Below are 21,341 nucleotides of genomic sequence, written 5' to 3'. Positions count from 1 at the left end.
CTAAGCTTGCAACATCTGTGCTGTTGGTGCTCCCACTGGAATATGGGATGAGATCTTGGTGTCTGAATTCCAGAACAGCGAGGGTTGTGCTTTACTGTAACCCTCCCCTTTCCAGAAATTTCTGTGCTACATTCTGCAGGCCCCTAAAATGGAAATCTGTCGCTGCCAATAATATGTAAGTAGGACACGGCCAATGATGGACAGTTGGATGGATAACGCATACGATCTAATATATCTTTTGCAGAGCAGGTAGCCCCTGGTAGATCTGTGAAATCTCTATTTTTGAGAATCTTCAGTTTGATATATTGCAGTCTTTCCATAATGCTGTATTGATAAAGAAGGCTCCAAAATACATAATTCCTTAAATCAATATGTAGTGACAAGAAAATTACAGGGTAATTTAGATCAAATTTTAAAGGGACACTATAGTCACCTGAACAACTTTAGCTTAATGAAGCAGTTTTGGTGTATAGAACATGCCCCTGCAGCCTCACTGTTTAATCCTCTGCCATTTAGGAGTTAAATCCCTTTGTTTATGAACCCTAGTCACACCTCCCTGCATGTGACTTGCACAGCCTTCCATAAACACTTCCTGTAAAGAGAGCCCTATTTAGGCTTTCTTTATTGCATGTTCTGTTTAATTAATATTTTATTATCCCCTGCTATGTTAATAGCTTGCTAGACCCTGCAAGAGCCTCCTGTATGTGATTAAAGTTCAATTAAGAGATTGAGATACAATTATTTAAGGTAAATTACATCTGTTTGAAAGTGAAACCAGTTTTTTTTTCATGCAGGCTCTGTCAATCATAGCCAGGGGAGGTGTGGGTAGGGCTGCATAAACAGAAACAAAGAGATTTAACTCCTAAATGACAGTGAATTGAGCAGTGAAATTGCAGGGGAATGATCTATACACTAAAACTGCTTTATTTAGCTAAAGTAACTATAGTGACTATAATCACTATAAGGTGACTATAGTGTTCCTTTAAATTCTATTGTTAGTTTGTCATTGTTCGTGTTTAGTAAATAACCCTCTAAGAGATTAGTATAATATTAAAGAGGTTATCTGATCGATTACTTACAAACCTAATTATTTGATCATGAGAACATTGTAATATATCTGTGTTGATATTGACTTGCAGTGACTCATGATATATCTCAGGTAGTCAACAGGATCCACTAACTAATAATGGTAATTAACAAAATATATAACAGTTTTCTGGTAATATTATCATTATAGAACACCACAGGCATTCAGAATGAACCCCAGCTCTCACAAACGCTATCATCTCCATGAATGGAAACCAATATTATGATATGTCTTTTTCTCTGCAGGTCAAATTACAGGAGAACGTTTGATTGCTATTTCTGCTGGCCCTGCTATTTACCATCTATTACCCATTTTTTAGTTTTTCAAAGACATCACTATTTTAGAATTTAGTGATCTCTGTGTGAAAGAACTAGTGAAATGGAAGAATAAGGAGTCAGAAAGCTATGACTGGACTCATGTTTTGTTGATTATGGCAGAATTGCAAGGTACAAGGTAATGATCAAGCTAATGGCCATGTTTTCATGACTATAGAATTCTAGTAATGACTATAAACTTTTCTAACTTGACCAAGACCTTCGCCTCTGCCTTGAACACCTTGAGTGCCAGGAGATTTTCTTTTTGTTTGCGTGATTCTTGTGGGATTGCTGGTCCTGCTCCAGTGCACCGGGTGTCTGCTGTGGTTCCTATTTTTATTGCATAAACTTTTCTGAAACATATTTGACAAAATTATGTAGAGAAGTAATAGTGAACTGAAAGACTAACCTATCTATGTAGAATCAGGAACAGATTTCTGTTCTTTTTGAATATTCATTTATTGGTTATATTCTCTGTCACATAGACATTCACATCTCAAAATAATGGACGAGGTTCTCTATACAAACATTGCCTCTCAATTATAATTAGTTAAATGTAACTTTACAAAAAAACAATCCATCACTTTCCCATTGTAGAGTGCTGTTCGTTTATTATAGTAACTTTTTAACTTCAAAAACATGAATACATAGATTCTCTTCTGGGTGCAAAACCCTACTATACACGAGCTCTGCAAATAATCAACTTAATCATCTACAATTATAATATCCCGACTGTAATACTTCCTATGCATTTGGAGTGGAACTCAGCTGCAGAATTATAATTAGAAGAACCCTTAGGTTTTAATAGAATAATTAGGAGAGATAGAATAATTCTTAAATAAGGTTTATTTAACAGTGGATTGATGAGAACAGTCCCAGTAACGTGAAGAACACAAAATGAAAATAATTAGAGTTTGTTGAGAAGGGTTCCTGTAGTCTTAAGGAACACAATATGTAGAAAGTTTGAAGAGAATAGTTCCTGTAGCTTTAAGGGAACAATATGAAGATAGTTTGATGAGAATAGTTCCTGTAGCTGTAAGGAATATAATATAGATGTAGTTCGATGAGAAGAGTTCTTGTAGCTTTAACCCCTTAAGGACCAAACCTCTGGAATAAAAGGGAATCATGACATGTCACACATGTCATGTGTCCTTAAGGGGTTAAGGAACGAGACATGCAGAAGTAGGAATGCGATGAGTTCCTGTAGCTTTGAGGATTACAATATAGATGTAGTTTGTTGAGAAGAGTTCCTGTAGCTTTAAGGAACAAGACATGCAGATGTGGGAATGCGATGAGTTCCTGTAGCTTTAAGGATTACAATATAGATGTAGTTCGATGAGAAGAGTTCCTGTAGCTTTAAGGAACTAGACATGCAGATTTAGGAATGCGATGAGTTCCTGTAGCTTTAAGGATTACAATATAGATGTAGTTCGATGAGAAGAGTTCTTGTAGCTTTAAGGAACGAGACATGCAGAAGTAGGAATGCGATGAGTTCCTGTAGCTTTAAGGATTACAATATAGATGTAGTTTGTTGAGAAGAGTTCCTGTAGCTTTAAGGAACGAGACATGCAGATTTAGGAATGCGATGAGTTCCTGTAGCTTTAAGGAATACAATATAGATGTAGTTCGATGAGAAGAGTTCTTGTAGCTTTAAGGAACGAGACATGCAGAAGTAAGAATGCGATGAGTTCCTGTAGCTTTAAGGAATACAATATAGATGTAGTTTGATGAGAGAGTTCCTGTAGCTTTACGGAACACAATATGGAGATAGTTTGATGAGAAAGTTCCTGTAACTTTAAGGAATACGAGTATAAATTTAGTGACTTATTTTTATAAGGAAAGTTCATACACGAATCCATATGAATAAGTTCATGTAGTAAATACAATTATAACTTCCAATTAATCTCAGTAGGAAGACACGTAGTGAAAACTGAAGTGCCATGGGAAAGTTAATCATCCAACAATATAACTTGTGTTTATGATGATAAGCTTTACGAAGCAGAGAGAATCCAAAGGTAATCCAAGTCAATTGGAAGGAGAATGGAGATCAGCAGTTACAACAATCCAGGTTCGGTACACATAATTTGTAGAAAGAGAGAGCTTGTTTGTAGCCGGTCTGATTGATCAGGAAGCTTCAAAATAATCAAGCCCTTTGAATCTGGAGCGGTTCCTCTAAGTAGCGTGAGGAAGCCGCGTCAGAGGAGGTGTGTCAATAGTCTGTTAACCCGGAAGTGTTGGATCGTGGCTAAGCCGCTAGTTAGGTTCTGACACCGAGTGCTAAATCATGTGGAGCTGATTAGTGTCACTGGGCACTCTTGTGAAGCTCCCTGAAGTTTGCTGCGGCAGTGTTCTGACCCACTTGATTTGCCTAGCATGGGACCGAGTTGTGGTGTCCCCCCCAGTGGGACTCTGCAGGCTTATCTGTGGCTGCAAGAAAATATCAATATTTGTGGTGACAATCACAACCTATTACTTATGCAATTGCAAATATATGTGCAAAAGTTGCAAATACTATGTGCAAAAAGTTAAAGTTCAGACACGCTATCGTCCATGGGTTTCTTTTTACATAACCTGCACCACTAAACTGCTCCACTAAATGTTATGACTCAGTTTTGGTAGTCTATCCACAGGCAATGCAGGATATACTACAGAGTTGCTCCGGGTATTACAGGATATTCCAACCAAAATTGCTAGGGATTCTGCTATGAAGGATCACACTGTAGGAGACCTTAGATAGTTACAACACATAAAGAGACATCCCAGCTTCTTCTTGATGTAAGCAAGAGCAATTGACTTTATTCTGGAGTTCCCAGCTTTCTTAAAGACCACAGCACAAAGGAAATGTATTTACAAATATTTACACAGATGGAAATACGAACGCAGGGACAGAGAGCCATAAATTATGCTGTACTTGTCAATACCCATGTGGCCTGGGAGACCTCCTGGCTGAGGGTTGAGAATTAGCTTAAGCACACTAACACACTAACACACACTAACACTCACACTAACACACACTAACACTCACACACACACTCACACACACTAACACTCACACACACACTCACACACTAACATTCACACACACACTCACTCACACACACTTACACACACTCACACACTCACACTCACTCACACACACTAACACTCACACACACTTACACATGTTTTTTTTATTTAATCCCCCCAGCCTCCCTACCTTTTGGAGTGCTGAGGGGATTCCCTGGGGTCCAGTGGTGCTGCTGGGCTCCTAGGCGGGCAGTCAGGCTGGCCGGTGCGCAAGGGAGCACTCTCCCCTGAGTGCTTCCTCTTCAGCGCCCTCGCGCGCCGCGTAGGGATGCCGGCGCCGGAAGATGACGTCATCTTTTGGCTCCGGTGTCAGTGCGGTGCGCGAGGGAGCTGAAGAGGAAGCACTCAGGGGAGAGTGCTCCCTCGCGCACCGGCCAGCCTGACTGCCCACCGGGTGTAAGCAGGGCCAGCCTTGGGGGGCCCGGAGGTGGCCGCCTTCAGGGCCCCCCAGGAAAAGAGGCTGGCCCAGTGGGTACATACAGGGTCGCAGGGGCGGCCGGGCCCCCTGGTGGGCCGGGCCCGGTCGCAGCCGCGACCCCTGCGACCCTGGTATGTACGCCACTGCACACTAACACACACACTAACACACACACACTAACACACTCTAACACACACACACACACTAACACACACACATGTTTTTTTTTAAATTTAATCCCCCAGCCTCCTTACCTTTTGGAGTGCTGAGGGGATTCCCTGGGGTCCAGTGGTGCTCCTGGGCGGCCGGTCCTGCGGGTGGGCACGCGAGGGAGCACTCTACCCTGAGTGCTCCCTCTTCAGCACCCTCGCGCGCCGCGTACTGATGCCGGGGCTGGAAGATGACATCATCTTTTGGCTCCGGTATTAGTGCGGGGCGCGAGGAAGCTGAAGAGGGAGCACTCAGGGCAGAGTGCTACCTTGCGCGCCCGCCAGCCAGGTGCCACCAGGGCCAGCCTCGGGGGGGCCAGGGCTGCCATCATAAATTTTGGGGCCCCTGACACAGCTCAAGGTCTGGGCCCCCTGGTGCCTGCACCGGAGTCCACCCAAAGTGCTGCCCCACCTGAGTCGGCCCACAGGTATGCAGTGTCTGTACTGATTCTGGTGTGCGTATAGTGGATGTAGAATATGTGTAGTGGATGCAGAGTTTGTGTGTAAAGTGGATGCGGTGTGTGTTTAACGGATGCAGTGTGTATAGTGGATGCAGATTGTACATTGTACATTTGTGTAATGTATGAGGTGTATATTAGACATTAGAGTGTGTGTTTGTGTAGTGGATGTAGTGTGTGTTTATATAGAATGCAGAGTGTGTGTGTTTGTGCAGTGGATGTAGTGTTTGTGTGTATTAAATGTGATGTGTATAGTGAATGCAGAGTGTGTGTTTGTGTAGTGGATGTAGTGTGTGGTGGATGCAGTGTTTAGTGAATACAGTGTGTGGGTGTAGTGTGTGTGTATAGTGAATGCAGAGTGTGTCTTTGTGTAGTCGATGTAGTGTGTGTGTATAGTGACTACATAGTGTGTGTTTGTGTAAGTATTTAATGTGTTTATAGTGACTGCAGACTGTGTGTTTGTGTAGTGGTTGTAGTGTGTGTAGTGAATGTAGAGTGTGTGTGTGTTTGTGTAGTGACTGCAGAGTGTGTGTTTGTGTAAGGAAGTAGTGTGTGTAGTGACTGCAGAGTGTGTGTGTGTTTGTAGTGACTGCAGAGTGTGTGTTTGTGTAAGGATGTAGTGTGTGTAGTGACTGCAGAGTGTGTTTGTGTAAGGATGTAGTGTGTGTAGTGACTGCAGAGTGTGTGTGTTTGTAGTGACTGCAGAGTGTGTGTTTGTGTAAGGATGTAGTGTGTTTAGTGACTGCAGAGTGTATGTTTGTGTAAGGATGTAGTGTGTGTAAATGTTAGTGAATAGTGTGTGTATATGTTAGTGTATAGTTTGTGTAAATGTTAGTGTGTGTAAATGTTACTGTATAGTATGTGTAAATGTTAGTAAATAGTGTGTGTAAATGTTAGTGTATAGTGTGTGTAAATGTTAGTGTATACTATAGTGTGTGTAAATGTTAGTGAATAGTGTGTAAATGTTAGTGTATAGTGTGTGTAAATGTTAGTGAATAGTGTGTGTAAATGTATGGGGCTGCATAATGTGGGGGGAAAACCTAAATTATTTTTTTCCCCTCCATTAATTGTAATGTTTTATTCCCCCCTCCCTGTGTCTTACCTGTGGCCATGGAGGGGGGAAATCACATTGTCTGGAGCCGGAGGTCCTGAGGCATGGTGCAGCCCTTCCGCTACCTGTATTCTGCAGGGGGCCCAGCACACTTGAAATATACTGCCCAGATGCTCTACCTAAGTCTCGCGAGCCGTGCGCAGCATTGCCATGGTTACCCGTGGCCACGCTCTGACGATCGTGTTGCTCGCGAGACTTCGACAGAGCAGAGCATCTGGGCAGTATATTTCAAGTGTGCTGGGCCCCCTGCAGAATACAGGTAGCGGGGGGCCCGCAGTGCACACATATATAGCGGTAATCACTAAATATGTGTGCACATAGCTAATGTGGGGCCCGGGACGCCCTGAGCAGTCCGGGCCCCCCAGGACCCTGGGGCCCATGACAACCGTCATGGTTGTCATACCCTGATGGCGGCCCTCTGGGGGGCCCTGAGGTGGCCAGCTCCTGGGCCCCCCAGGAGAAGAGGCTGGCCCAGTGGGTACATACCGGGTCGCAGGTATGTACGCCACTGCTTGAATGCCTTAATTCTCTGGGTTTTTTCTTAGGGCCAAAAATGCAACTGAGACTATAACTAATAAATATACCAATTTTGTCACAGTTACATTTTGCTGTTTAGTAAATAACCCTCTAAGAGACCAGTATAATATTAAAGAGGTTATCTGAGCGATTCATTAAAAAATGTATTATTTGATCAGTTGAAGTTCTGAGCACATGGTGATATATCTGTGTTTATATTGACTTACTTGACTCATGATAAGTCTCATGTAAGTTAGTCAACAGGATCCTATAACTGATAATGTTAATTAACAAAGTATATAACAGTTTGCTGTTGACATTATCATCATAGAACAACACGGGCAACCAGAATGGACCCCAGCTCTCACAAACGCTATCATGTACATGAATGGGAACCAATAGACTTGTTTAATGCATATTATTCTGCAACCGCTGACAAATGTATCACTGATGAGGCTGTGAGATTTCCAATTGAACAGCTTTATAAGGTGGCAGGGCAAGGTATGTTCAGTTTAATACATTTAAAAATATTACATATTCTCATTTCTATTACATGTCGTCTACCTAAAACCTATAAGAAAGTGAAGAAATGTTTAATCAGTTTATTCCAAATTATTAATACTGACAAAAACCAAAAATTAAAAACGGTGATTTGGATTAGTCAAATTTAGATCATGTCCTGATTTGGTTTGTCCAGATTTTCCATTCAAATGACTAAATTTTAAATCTCTCTCTGCTGATGATTGAGTAGTTAAATTGGTAGCATGCTGTGCTGCTCTCCTTCTGCCTATGTGTGTAGCGTAGCTGAGCAGACTGCTGTCTGTTAGAAAGTGCTCACTGAGAGAATAAGACACATGGAGGGGGGAATTAGATACATCGAGGAGTAGGGAGGATGAGACACATGTGGAGCCGGGGGGAAAATGAGACACATGCAGGGGCTCGGGGAAGGGAATGAGATAAATGGAGGGGTTGGGTGTGAGAGAATGAGACACACGGAGGGACTGGAGAGGAGAATGAGACACATGGAGGGCTGGGGGATGAATGCGACACATGAGTGGGCAGAGGACACTTTATGCACCGAGCCCGGTGGTTTCTTGTTACGCTTCTGGCTGTGGGACTGGGGAAAACTGAGGTTAATGGGGGATCTGGTGCACATCTATGTCCCTCAACCATTGCCAGTTAGTTAGTGGTAAAAAAAAGCAATTTCCTTGACTGTGTGATGGTGAGTATTCATTTACAATGGTGGAGGGGGCATTAGTAAATGATTGAGGGGGCCCTATCATGCCCCTCTCTCATTGCACATGAGTGAGAGTTGCAGACAGCTGACCTCAGCAGCCTGCTGCTGACATAATTAACCACTCAATTGCTGGCAATGGGTGATGGCATGGGGCTCTCTGCACCAGGTCCCACACATTAAACTAAGTTCCCTGCAATCATAGAGCATAGTGGAATTGCGGCAAGCAGCTCAACGCAACAAAGAAAGATAATTACCTCTAAAACAAAACAATTTTAAAGGAGAGACTGAAAGGAAAGGATCTTTGGACCATAACCACTCCAGTAAGATTAAGTCGTTATAGAGGTTAAGGTGATTCATTAAGCTTTCATTTGTTTAATGATACAAATAGATCCATTACGATTACAGAATTAATAAATGTATGCTTTATATAAAAAATAAATACACTTCGCACATCCTAATGAAATGTGCTATGCATTCTGCAAGGCTGTGCAATGTATAAACAAAACAACATATATAATCTAAGAAACTGAAATAAATACAAAGCAGTAATAATTTAATGTAAGGCCAGGTGCAATGTATGAAGTAGAGAAAAAAATTTGCCTGGCATACCATCTGTATCTAGCCTCATATATTTACATTCATTATGTGACATATTCTTGCATAAAAATTTTAAATAGGGAACATACCCTGAGACAATATGCTATATATGTATCTACATTTTTTTTTAAGTTTGTAAATTGAGTGAAATTTCAATTCTTCAAAAATTGGAATGCCATGTTTTTAACTTGGAGGTGGAGTTGGAAGAGATCACTAAAAAAGTTCTAAAAAAGTTATACAGTCAGGTCCATAAATATTGGGACATCGAGTAGACACAATTATAATCTTTTTGGCTCTATACACCAACACAATGGGTTTGAAATGAAACAAACAAGATGTGATTTAACTGCAGACTTTCAGCTTTAATTTGAGGGTATTTACATCCAAATCAGGTGAACTGTGTAGGAATTACAACAGTTTGTATATGTGCCTCCCACTTTTTAAGGGACCAAAAGTAATGCGACAGATTAACAGTCATAAATCAAACTTTCACTTTTTAATACATGGTTGCAAATCTTTTGCAGTCAATTACAGCCTGAAGTCTGGAACGCATAGACATCACCAGACACTGGGTTTCATCCCTGGTGATGCTCTGCCAGGCCTCTACTGCAACTGTCTTCAGTTCCTGCTTGTTCTTGGGGCATTTTCCCTTCAGTTTTGTCTTCATCAAGTGAAATGCATGGTCAATCAGATTCAGGTCAGGTGATTGACTTGGCCATTGCATAACATTCCACTTCTTTTCCTTAAAAAACTCTTTGGTTGCTTTGGTTCCATTGGCAGCCATACATGCCCACGCTATGACACTACCACCACCATGCTTCACTGATGAGGTGATATGCTTTGGATCATGAGCAGTTCCTTTCCTTCTCCATACTCTTCTCTTCCCATCACTCTGGTACAAGTTGATCTTGGTCTCATCTGTCCATAGGATGTTGTTCCAGAACTGTGAAGGCTTTTTTAGATGTTGTTTGGCAAACTCTAATCTGGCCTTCCTGTTTTTGAGGCTCAACAATGGTTTACATCTTGTGGTGAACCCTCTGTATTCACTCTGGTGAAGTCTTCTCTTGATTGTTAACTTTGACACACATACACCTACCTCCTGGAGAGTGTTCTTGATCTGGCCAACTGTTGTGAAGGGTGTTTTCTTCACCAGGGAAAGAATTCACCAGGGAAATAATTCACCAGGGAAATAATTCTTCAGTCATCCACCACAGTTGTTTTCCGTGTCTTTCTTTCTTTTTAAGGATGTTCCAAACAGTTGATTTGGCCACACCTAATGTTTTTGCTATCTCTCTGATGGGGTTGTTTTGTTTTTTCGGCCTAATGATGGCTTGCTTCACTGATAGTGACAGCTCTTTGGATCTCATATTGAGAGTTGACAGCAACAGATTCCAAATAGCACACTTGAAATTAACTCTGGACCTTTTATCTGCTCCTTGTAAATGGGATAATGAGGGAATAACACACACCTGGCCATGGAACAACTGAGCAGCCAATTGTCCCATTACTTTTGGTCCCTTGAAAAGTGGGAGGCACATATACAAACTGTTGTAATTCCTACACCTGATTTGGACATAAATACCCTCAAATTAAAGCTGAAAGTCTGCAGTTAAAGCACATCTTGTTCATTTCATTTCAAACCCATTGTGGTGGTGTATAGAGCCAAAAAGATTAGAATTGTGTCGATGTCCCAATATTTATGGACCTGACTGTACATTGTATAACTCGTTCTGCCGATTTGTTCTACAATGTAATTACTGAACCCACCATTGTGACATGCTAAAAGAACTAAACTGGCTGTCGCTGGAATCCAGACGCACTCTTCATCTTTCAGGCCTTGTGTTTAAGTGCTTTTCTGGGAAGCTCCTTCCCTACCTGAGCAGAATGCTCTCCCTTGTCCCCACCTTCTATAACCTCAGATCCAGTACTAGCACTACCTCAATACAAAAAGAAAGCAGCCTGATCCTCCTATTCCTACAGAGCACCACAATTATGGAACGACCTCCCGCACACTTTAAAATCTTCCCCAGGCCTAAAATCCTTTAAGAGATCCCTCTCTACCTATCTCAAAACAAAATGCACCTGTCACGGTTGATTATATATTTCTTACCTGTTCTGTGTTAAATGTTGTATATATTGTGTATTAATATTCTTGTATTTTATTGTACCCTATTGTATCAATCGAATATGTATATAAAAAAATACTGAACTAAAGAAGTAAAATTTCAGCTTCCCAAAATGACCCTTCCCAATAGGTCACTATAAAGTGTATATATGGAATGTAGAGATAAGATAGGGATACAGCTGCAAACCTAAAAAAATATAAAAAAACACAAATTTACATAGTGTAGTATCCTTTGCACAATAAGTGACACGCCAATATATTGCACTCACAGAATGTCAGGATAGTATGAGCCTGTAGGGTGCCTCCCCCGATAGTAGTCAGGGGCTCAGAGAGATCCTCCTTTGTTCTCCTTGTAGTGAAGTTATACAGCCAGAAGCAGGGAGGTGGTAGAAAAACTATTTATTCCAAATGATTAAAATATATATAAAAAAATGTCAGCATAAGTCCTACGCGTTTCATTCCCAATAGGAACTTCTTCAGGGACTGAATGAAAATATGTTGCATTCAAATAAAATCACAACAATAATACAAAGTACAGAATACAATCTAACAGTGCATCCGTCTAAAATACCTCCCCCCAAATTAGGTATAAGTGCACTCCCTGGCTGTTGTATTGGTGGCTTAATGGGTGTTCCTCCGATATCATCCGTGGTGCGCTGTCATGAAATCTTTCATCAGCTGTTCCTTGTTTTGTCTTTTCATTTTTACCGCGCTATTATTTCGGGGTTACTGAAGTAATCCGCCGCACATACGTGCCTATGCGTTCCACTTGCTTTAGACGTATGCGCTCCACTAGCGGTTTCTTTGTGCCTATGTGTTTCCATAGTAACTGTAAAAGTTCACATGGCACTATCGTGCATTCGTGATATAGATGTTATAAATAAAAATAAAAATATGTTTATCCACATCTATTTTATATATTGACTGGTCTTCAATCTATTACAGACTTTATAGTCATTTCTCCATATTTGTCAATATATCATATATTTAACAGATACAAACACATATAGAGTTTCCTTTCTATTAGGTATACTCTTTTACAAAGGGTTAAATCAAAAAAACATGATAATCCAAAAAATATTAATAGCAGTCTCCATATATATGTTGATTGAGAACAGTCAGTTCTGCTTGACCTCAAAATGAAGTGTCGTCTCGTTATTGGGGGAATTGGATTGTATACTGATTGCCAGGAGTGTAAGCTGATTGTATGCTTTTCCTGTTCAGCTATTTACAGCATTCATATGCTTGAGAGCATTCGTATACTTCTCCGGTTCGGTGGTTGTGGTGTCTGCTGCAGTGCTTGGAGTCCTCAGGAAGCGCTAGGAGCATCCATCAACGGAGGTACCCAATCGGGGTGCCAGTCGATCCGTTACAATTGGCGTGTCACTTATTGTGCAAAGGATACTACACTATGTTATTTTGTGTTTTTAGATTTTTTTTAGGTTTGCAGCTGTATCCCTATCTTATCTCTACATTCCTATTGTATCAATGCAATGTTTTGTGGACCCAGGACATACTTGAAAACAAGAGAAATCTCAAATATCTTTCCTGGTAAAATATTTTACAAATAAATAAATATGACATATTTAATAGTAATCCTTTTTGAAATATTTAAAATGTATGAAAACATGTCAGCTCTTCCAATTAAATCCAAGTGAGAACCAGAATATAAACACAGGAAAAACATTTTGAATGAGTTTTTTGCTTTTGTTGTATACATTTTTTTTTATCTTGTTTTTTTTTTTCTCCGCAGGTCAAATTACAGGAGAATGTTTGATTGACATTTCTGCTGGCCCAAATATTTATCACCTGTTGCCAATTTTGGGGTTTTTCAGAGACATCACTATTTTAGAATTTAGTGATCTCTGTGTGAAAGAGCTAGAGAAGTGGAAGAATAAGGAGTCCGAAAGCTATGACTGGACTCATGCCTTATCGATTATGGCAGAATTGCAAGGTACAAGGTAAGGATCAAGTTGCTGTTGTTGTTTTTGATGACTTTATACTATATAGAATGATGGCAAATGACTAAAAACCTTTCTGAAACATATTTTTTTCAACAGTATCTAGAGACGTAATAGGGAACAGGAAGACAAACCTATCCATGTATCAGATCAGGGACTGGAGTCTGTTTTTTTTTTTTTTTGACTATTCATTTATTGTTTATATTCTCTGTCACATATATATGCCCATGTTTCAAAAGAATGGATGAAACCGTCTATACTGACCTTGGTTCTTAATGTATCATTAGTGAAACAATACAAAAACAGCCCACATTTTCCCCAATGTAGAGTGCAATTAGTTTATTATGATAACATTTTAACTTCGAGTTACAAAAACATGAACAAATAGACTATTTTTCGGGTGCATAGCCCTAACATGCTTTTGGTAACAAAATCAGTAAAATGATGTCTGAGCTTTGTAATTCTATTGAAGAGCCATTATTTTGGTATAAATTGTTTATTAAGTGTGTGTGTGTTTTTTTTTTTTACATACTAGGTTAAGCCTAATTATTATGTTTCATTGTTATGTTTTGTAATATCAAAAAAAAGAGGTTGATTTATTTTTGGAAATCCTGCTACCAGTCTCTGCAAAAAGAGTGTAAAGTTCAGACTTTATTTTACTTCATGTATCATGCCCCTCTTTAAAGTGGGGAGGCTTTGATCTGTCCAACGTAGATCAACTTGTTTTGGAAGTGTCTGTGACAGGGACATTGCTGGGTTTCTAGGTTCTAAGGACACCAGGTGTTTGAACCCAAAACAAACCTTGATGACACCTCCCCACAGTATATCAGAGATCCCAAACAATATAAAAGCAAAATAAGCATTGAGCGGTGTGTATGAGCGCACTACATTTCCTAATCTCACCAAAACAAAACCTTCAGGAATATTTGGCATGTGCATGGGGAAAATTTTCGGTTCGGTTCGGCATGGCATTCCGAAATTCAGAATTTTCGCAATTCGGGACTTCGGCAATTCGGCACTTCAACACTTCGGAACTTCGGCACTTCGGAACTTCAGCAACTTCGGCACTTCGGAACTTCGGAACTTCGGCACTTCAACACTTCGGAATTTCGGGACTTTGGGACTTCTATTGCAGCCGCTTAGTAGATAACTCCCTAATTCCCACGGTATTAGGGAGTTATCTACCAAAAGGCTGAAAGACCTAAATTGGTCTTTCAGACAAATTTACTAATACTAAGTAAAAATGACTTAGTATTAGTAAATTTTGCCCCTACTCGCTATACCGCGAGTAGGGGCATGTCTAGTAAACAGTGAGCAGCCTGTGGCTGCTCACTGTTTAAAAAAAAAAAAAAAAAAAATAGCCCCCCCCCGCGGGTGGGAGCCCTTAAGTAAAATGATGGGGGGGGGGAACCTATTGTCCTCCCCCCTGACCCCCACCCCTGAGCAGCGGGTGGGGGGCCCTAAATACCAATAGGGGGAGGACCTATTGTCCTCCCCCCAGCCCCCAGCCCTGAGCGGCGGCCCTAAAAAAATGTCCCCCCAGGTGACTAGGGGTCCCCAAACCAGAGGATACGGGAAGTCAGAACCAGAGGACACGGGAACACAGAACCAGAGGACGCGGGAACACAGAACCAGAGCACGCGGGAACACAGAACCAGAGGACGCGGGAACACAGAACCAGAGGACACGGGAACACAGAACCAGAGGACGCGGGAACACAGAACCAGAGGACGCGGGAACACAGAACCAGAGGACGCGGGAACACAGGAACAGAGGACGCGGGAACACAGGAACAGAGGACGCGGGAACACAGGAACAGAGGACGCGGGAACACAGGAACAGAGGACGCGGGAACACAGGAACAGAGGACGCGGGAACACAGGAACAGAGGACGCGGGAACACAGAACCAGAGGACATGGGAACACAGGAACAGAGGACGTGGGAACACAGAACCAGAGGACGTGGGAACACAGAACCAGAGGACACGGGAACACAGGAACAGAGGACACGGGAACACGAAACCAGAGGACGCGGGAACACAGAAACAGCGGACGCGGGAACACAGGAACAGCGGACGCGGGAACACAGGAACAGCGGACGCGGAAACACAAGACCAAGGAACACTGGATTCAGGACCAAGGGATGCAGGATACAGGATGGAAGAGTGCATAGTCAGAATCACAGGAACCAGGAAACAATGATCTGACAAGGAGGGAAGGGTGAAACCAAACTATGAAGGCGCTTAACAAGGACCAGCTGAAGTGCTAAAGTGAAAAGAAATGAGGAACAGTGGTGAGTATGGGTATAGCACGAAGACATATCAACTAAGGAGTGAACCGTGACAGCTAGTAATCTCCCACTTCCATTGCAATGGAATAAATGTACGGACCTGTATTCCTCATTTCAATATTTTATGCTGGTGGTTATTGTCCACTTTTTTATAATTAAGCTCCTGATACTTTTTTCAACTCATACCTACTGGAGTATTGCCGTACATTTATTTATGTTCCTTGTTTTAGATTTTGTCCAGCCGCATCCCATACATCTTCTGTTTTTCCCAAAATAATTATGTTGAATGATTTGGGAAGACTTATCTCCAAATAAGTAAAAACTAAACAGAACCAATCAATGCTCCTTCTAAAGACATGCTACAGATCACGTGTTATATGTGTCTCCATTGTATGTATGTATTAAAACCTTTAGCCATCTGGTTATATTTTTCAGCTTCAAGGGCAATGAAATAGAAAACGCTTTAAGGAGAAATATCTCACACATTTTAAAATGTGATTTCACCAAGGAAAACGTTACAGATCCAGTCGTTCTACCAAAAGCAGACTGCGTGGTCAGTATGTTCATTTTCGATGTGGTTTGTGAAGACCACGACAATTACCGCAGGAACCTGAAAAAAGTATCAGGAATGCTAATACTGGGTGGGTATTTACTGCTAATTGGATTGTATAACGCAAAATATTACACCTTAGGTGGGAGCAAATATCATGCATTAGCATCTGATAAAAAGTCTGTAGAGGAGGCTCTGAGAGATGCAGGATTTGTTATCGAATACCTGGAAGTGATAGAAAGCAAAGTACGCAATGATCAAACATATATGGAACATATGTTTTTTATTAAGGCCTTAAAAAAGTGTAATGTACTTGTTTAAAATGGAATTCATCTAATGTTTTACCGTAAAAGGAATTCACACTTGATAAATGATTCCTTGTTTTCAGAATGCATTGCTGTATTTAGATAATACACTAAAGAAAATGATGCCAACAAAATAAATAAATAACAATAAACAAACAAACAAATAAATAAATAAAAAAATAACCATTTTAAAATTCCTAATGCTTGCTATGGACACTTGCAGAACACAATAGTGGACAGACCCTATTTCAGCAGAAAGTGATTTATGAATCAGGATCTATCTGCTCTTATCTCTATCTGGGAATGAACATAAGTCCAGTACAAGATGTTGTGTGCACATACTGCATGCATTGAACAATACGGACAACACTGACACAGGAAGTCCGGAACTGAATTTTCCGACTGCCTGAGTGACAGATCTGGTGGGCCGGCTTACAGTTACAGTGATTTTTTACAAATCATTGCAGTGATAAGTCCCTTTAAGAGCTGAGGGTTCGTTCAGGGTCATCTCTGCGCCAAAAACTTTGCAATTATGCAAAGTTGTTATGATGTAAAGACTGACTCTTTAAAATTGTTATAGCTAAATATGTCACGGAAAACATAGCCTTAAAAATAATACATTCTGTAAAATTTGACACAATTAATCTTTTCTTGGGACAAATTATTTCTAGTATGTAGTCTAGTATATGACACAAGGACATGCAGACAGACAGAACAGTGATATGTTTAATGATTTTATTCTGACAGTTGTAGATTAAAAAGAAATCTTTAACATTTATTTTCTGTGGAACATTTCTTTAGATTGTAAGCTTTTGGGCAGGACTGTCAAAATCTGTAATGATTGCAATGATTTAAACGGTGACATAAATAAACAACACAAATACAACTATATAACAAAATTCTAATTTTTTAGTTTTATTTTAAATGTATTGTTGTCTGTAAATAGAGTTTATATATACTATCTTTGTTTTACGAGAATGTTCATGGAAAAACAAGCCAGAAACATTGGAATATATGTATATGATGTGTAATACAGCCATTAATAAAACAAGTACTGTATATACTCGAGTATAAGACGAGTTTTTCAGCACATTTTTTGTGCTGAAAAACCCACACTCGTCTTATACTCGAGTCAATTGTCTGTATTATGGCAATTTTCATTACCATAATACAGACAAGGACCGGGGGCTGGCAGGAAGCTGTAACTTACCTTCACAGCAGCTCCTGTCAGCTCCCTTCTCTCTTCTCCGGTCCGTGCAGCTCCCAGGTCAGCTCCCTCTGCAAGTCTCGCGAGAGCCGCGGGGTCAGAGCGTTGCCACGCTCTGCGCGGCCGCGAGACTTGCAGAGGGAGCTGACCTGGGAGCTGCACGGACCGGAGAAGAGAGAAGGGAGCTGACAGGAGCTGCTGTGAAGGTAAGTTCCAGCTTCCTGCCAGCCCCCCTCCTACAGCCCATCCACTGGACCACCAGGGAATGAGAGCCCCCCTCCCTGGCCAGCTAACAAGCAGAGAGGGGGGACGAAAAAAAATATTAATAATAATAAAAAAAAAATCATAAAATAAAAAAAATTATATAAGAAAAAAAAATATTAAAATAATAATAATTAAATAAAAAAATGCCCACCCCCCACCAATGCTCTCCATCACACACACACACACACACACTGCACTCATACACACACTGCATTCATACACACACTGCACTCATACACACACACTGCACTCATACACACACACTGCATTCATACACACACACTGCATTCATACACACACTGCACTCATACACACACACTGCATTCCTACACACACTGCATTCTTACACATGCACTGCATTCATTATATACACACTGCATTTATACACACACTGCACTCATACACACTGCACTCATACACACTGCATTCATTATATACACACTGCATTTATGCACACACACTGCACTCATACACACACACTGCACTCATACACACACTGCATTCATTATATATACACACTGTAAATAAATATTCAATTAATATAATTTTTTTAGGATCTAATTTTATTTAGAAATTTACCAGTAGCTGCTGCATTTCCCACCCTAGTCTTATACTCGAGTCAATAAGTTTTCCCAGTTTTTTGGGGTAAAATTAGGGGCCTCGGCTTATATTCGGGTCGGCTTATACTCGAGTATATACGGTATATAAAACAAACTGGGGATAACAGTGAAGAAACACAGGAAAGAAAACCAGCTGGTTTAAGTCAACATAAAGCGTCTGGAAAGGAAATTAAAGGGACACTATAGTCCCCAAGAACAGCTATAGATTGTTGTATTTGTTCTGGCGAGTATAATCAGCCCCTTCAGGCTGATGTCAGCCAAGCAGGCAGATCAGGGGCAGAGCCAGCAGCAGACTGAAAAAAAGTAAGATTTGCTATATTTAGGGAGGCAAGGGCAGGAGGGGGGTGGACATGTTGATGGTGTTTTTTACACTATAGGGCCAGGAATGCATGTTTGTGTTCCTGACCATATGGTGTTTCTTTAAGGTTGGAATCTGTAGCTTATCAAAGACAAAGACAAAGAATCTGAATTCAAAATCAACACAGTATAGATTATATTCTTTGTCTTATGGGAAAAGAAGGGGGAAAAGTATTGGTAATGACATTAACACAATACTCTAAAAAAGAAACATGTTTAACTGTTACTAGGAAAACAATAATATGCAAGATTTAGTTATTAATTATTTTTAAAAAAATCAATACAATGTCCTAAATCCACTGAGAATTAAGAATACCAGATACAAACATCCCCAAATGTCTTCAGACTTGTACCATGTAATCAGAGGCATATCTAGGTTACCTTGTCCCAAGGCAAAGATGTATTTTGGCACCCCGCATACTAAAATTTTTTTTTGTTTCTTACAATATCCCCCCAACACTCTTTTGTTGGGAAAATTACACACACATCCTCCGTGTCATATACACATTTAGATACATGGGCATTTAAACTGACATACTACCCAGGACATTGAAAACGAAAGAAAGCTTAATGTATCCTTCCTAGTAAAATATATTATAAATAAAATATACATACATTCATATCCACTATAGTGTAAGCTTATTTGAACAGGACCCTCATCAACCTATTCTTCTTGTAGCCTTTTTCAGTTTTATCATATATTATTAAATGTCCCCCTTTATTATGTTATATATATATATATATATATATATATATATATATATATATAAATTGATGTTCTCACCCCTCCTGGGTGGTATGTGTATTCCTCATCCTTGGGTCTTCTACGAGAGGCCTGGGAGTTTGAGGGTTCTGCACTATATATATATATATATATATATATATATATATATATATACACACACACACACACACACACACACACACACACACACACACACACATTAGTGATGTCGCGAACATAAAATTTTCCGTTCGCAAACGCGAACTTCCGCAAATGTTCGCGAACGGGCGAACCGCCATAGACTTCAATAGGCAGGTGAATTTTAAAACCCACAGGGACTCTTTCTGGCCACAATAGTGATGGAAAAGTTGTTTCAAGGGGACTAACACCTGGACTGTGGCATGCCGGAGGGGGATCCATGGCAAAACTTCCATGGAAAATTATATAGTTGATGCAGAGTCTGGTTTTAATCCATAAAGGGCATAAATCACCTAACATTCCTAAATTGTTTGGAATAACGTGCTTTAAAACATCAGGTATGATGTTGTATCGATCAGGTAGTGTAAGGGTTACGCCCGCTTCACAGTGACAGACCAAACTCCCCGTTGAACGCACCGCAAACAGTCCATTTGCACAACCGCAAACTCCCCATTTGCACAAGGTTGGATGCCAAGCTAGCCATGTCCCGTTCCTTGTCCTCACTGATGTAATTGAAGGTCTCTTCCTCCACCCAGCCACGTACAACACCAAGGGTCCCCGAAAGGTGACAACAAGCCCCCTGTATATATTTTTTTTTAAATATACACTACTGTTACACCAGATATGAGTTGCACTGGTGTGACACTGTGCCCTGGCAGGCCCTGAAACGCACACGTGTGAAGGAAACTGACTGCTATTATTTCACAGTCAAATTTCTAGTTTTTTTTTAATGTACACTACTGTTACACCAGATATGAGTTGCACTGGTGTGACACTGTGCCCTGGCAGGCCCTGAAACGTGTGAAGGAAACTGACTGCTATTATATTACAGTCAAAAAAGTTTTTTGTTTTTTTTAAATGCAAGCTATTGTGACACCAGATATGAGTGGTGGCACTGGGCAAGTGGGCACAGTATACGCTGTGAGCCAGACACACACGCTGGCAGGCAGGCAACTGCAATTATATTACACAAGGAAAAAAAAAAAAAAAAAGCAGACTGATGTTCTAGCCCTTACAAGGGCTTTTTGGGGTGCTGTCCTTACAGCAGAGTCCTTCAGGACTGTAGTGGACACTGTATACACTAGCCTAGCTATCGATTTCCCTATTAAATCAGCAGCAGCTACACTGTCCCTCCTCTCACTAAGAATGCAGCTTCTGGGGGGCGGGGCCTAGCTGTCATGGAGGAAAGACGCACTTCGTGTGAGCTCCCTCAATATCTCACTTTAAGCAGCTATCAACAAGCGAATTTCACCCCAGAAGGGGGATGACCCAGCAATGTTGCTCCTACCTGACCGACCCGACATGCTTAATAGCGGTCAGCAACTCGACAGAGTCTTACTTACCTCCGCATGGCAAGTGTGGCCTGGTGCTCACCGGGCAGGAGAGGCGGCCGATCTCCCGATCCTGGGATGCCCAGGAGCAGCTATTTCCCGGCAGGAGATCCGTTACCCCCCCTCGGACCGGTGGGGGTTATCCCGGTCCACCCCTGAGAGGCTGTCTGGAGCTAATGGACGCACAGAGCACAGCCTCCCAGGCTGACATACTCATCTGCGACTCTCCCAATATGGCGGCAACCGCGTGTCCTCCTGGTACCAGCAAAGCATGGCAGGATATTGAGTCTAAGCTGGACAGACTCTTTAATCAATTTTGGAAGCAAATAACAAGCAGAAAGCCCCAACAAGCTCCACCACAGCCCCAACAAGCTCCACCACAGCTAAGCGAAGCAG

Source organism: Pelobates fuscus, chromosome 11, assembly GCF_036172605.1.
Source record: "Pelobates fuscus isolate aPelFus1 chromosome 11, aPelFus1.pri, whole genome shotgun sequence".
Taxonomy (NCBI): domain Eukaryota; kingdom Metazoa; phylum Chordata; class Amphibia; order Anura; family Pelobatidae; genus Pelobates; species Pelobates fuscus.
The sequence above is the reverse complement of the archived record's forward strand: the minus strand, read 5'-3'. Positions refer to the sequence as shown.